This window comes from Austrofundulus limnaeus, unplaced genomic scaffold, assembly GCF_001266775.1.
Source record: "Austrofundulus limnaeus strain Quisiro unplaced genomic scaffold, Austrofundulus_limnaeus-1.0 Scaffold365, whole genome shotgun sequence".
NCBI lineage: Eukaryota > Metazoa > Chordata > Actinopteri > Cyprinodontiformes > Rivulidae > Austrofundulus > Austrofundulus limnaeus.
This window is the reverse complement of record NW_013952767.1, coordinates 149,208-151,318: the sequence shown is the minus strand read 5'-3', so window position 1 is coordinate 151,318 and position 2,111 is coordinate 149,208.

Genomic DNA, 2,111 nt, shown 5'->3' with positions numbered 1-2,111 from the left:
TGTTTATTTCTCTACACCAGCTCGTTTGATTTCTGACAATAATATTTAAAAAATATGTCTATACAAATGACAAAAGCATTAACAACACAACTGCTTGAAACTTTTAAGTTTTATATACCGCCTAATATTTTATTTAAAACTACTGCTTTCTCTCGCTTTGTCCACCATTACGAGCAAAAAAAAAAAGTGCCGCAATGCATTATGGGATAGGATGGGCCAAGAAGGATCCATCGAACCCGTCCCTCCAATCGGGGCAAAAGGAGGATATATTTGTTGGCCGCATCGGAGGAGTCCTGAATTTGGACAGCCTTCGGCGCGTCGCTGTGATGTAAGCGGCTGACAAATTTGGCCTWTGGAGGACGCAGCCCCTGAATTTGRACAYAGCCATAGTCRTAAACCCTTCTGTCAAACTAGAATGGAAGCTGGAGGGGGGCGGGGTGTGTTGGATTTAAAAAGACAGCCTCAAAACGAGTTCATCTGAGACAYCCATCAGAAATAAGGAGGAATTCCATTTTATATWGACSCCAACAGAGTGATTTAAATGTGAAAAGAAAGGATGTGTCAAACTGAATGGCTCATTTGTGGCTCAGAAGTGAAATATGTGTWGGAGTCCACAGTTTCAACATTTTCAAATCAGTGTTGGTTTGACCTTCAAGTCAGTGATTGCTTTCTTTGTTTGGACATGTTGAGATCCAGACACTTATCATCTCATCGTGTGACAAGATCAGATAAGGCCTTCCCATGATCAGAGCTTGAGCTCAGAAGAAAGGCCAAGAGGGCTTCGTCATCTGAAAACATTTCTGAGATGTTCTGTGTCTGAGTATAGGGAGACTTTAGGGCGAACTTGAGAATATTAATCTAACTGGGTGTCCATTACGTGAACACTTTAAAACAAAGTGATTGTTTCACTACTGAACAAAACAAGCAATACTTTCAAACTGAAACTAATTCCTGGACACTTTCTGCTATCTGATTTTATGGCCAAACGTTGCCCAAGTACTTGAGCATTTTTGCTTAAGTGCATCCCTTTGAACATACCCGCAAAAATATTTTTGAAGAATGCAAGTAATCTTCAGCGAGAAAATTACACTAATAGCACGTCTGCTCAGTCCAAAAGATCTGCATTCTTCCCTCTAAATCTGTCGTCTTATCCCCCCCGACACCCCCAGCTTCTCCCCGCTGCTTTCCCTTTTTTTCCCTCTCTTTCGTGTGCAAACACACACTTCCCAGCCACAGCCTGCAGGTTTTGACCTGTAAATAACTGCCCAGACAGGGTCGGGGAGGCAGGACACGGCTTCGGGGCCTACATGGCTCCTGCGGGGCAATAACAGATGCTTATCGTGTTTCACTGAGGGTGGGTGCAGGCTGAGTGAGGGGCCCTAAATCAATTACTGGCTCTGTCAATAATCGGGCAGACATTGTCACATAAAAAAAAATAAACAGTTTTGTGATGGATATTAGATTTTGATTCAATCTGTGTGTGGATTGGTATGTATGGCGTGGTATGAGGGCCAAAATTAGGACTGCTGCGCAACCAGCGGTTGCTACATTCTTGTAACAGGAGACTATATCTATTCCTAAGCCAACTACTGATCAAATTAAAGATAGGCCGGCACTGGTAACTGAGAAACCGGCACTGAAAAATGGGAAGGAGACTATTCATTAGTGTTTGCATCAGAGAGGCTAACAAGCATGCCTGGGATGCTCACCTAATTTTTTAGACGTAAACTTTTTAAGCGACATGCACTGTCAGGTAAAGCACTCGGCTTATCGGTCGGTCTACGTTCCTACCCTCATCTATGGTCATGAGCTTCGGGTAGTGGCTGAAAGAACAAGATCACGGATACAAGTGGCCAAAATGAGTTTCCTCTGCAGGGTGGCTGGGCTCTCCCTTAGAGATAGGGTGAGAAGCTCAGTCATACAGGAGGGACTCAGAGTAGAGCCGCTGCTCCTCCACGCCGAGAGGAGCCAGTTGAGGTGGCTCAGGCATCTGATTAGGATGCTTCCTGCATGGATGCCTCCCTGGTGAGGTGTTCCGTGCATGTCTCCCTGGGAGGAGACCCAGAGGAAGACCCAGGACACACTGGATGGACTATGTTTCTCAGCTGGCC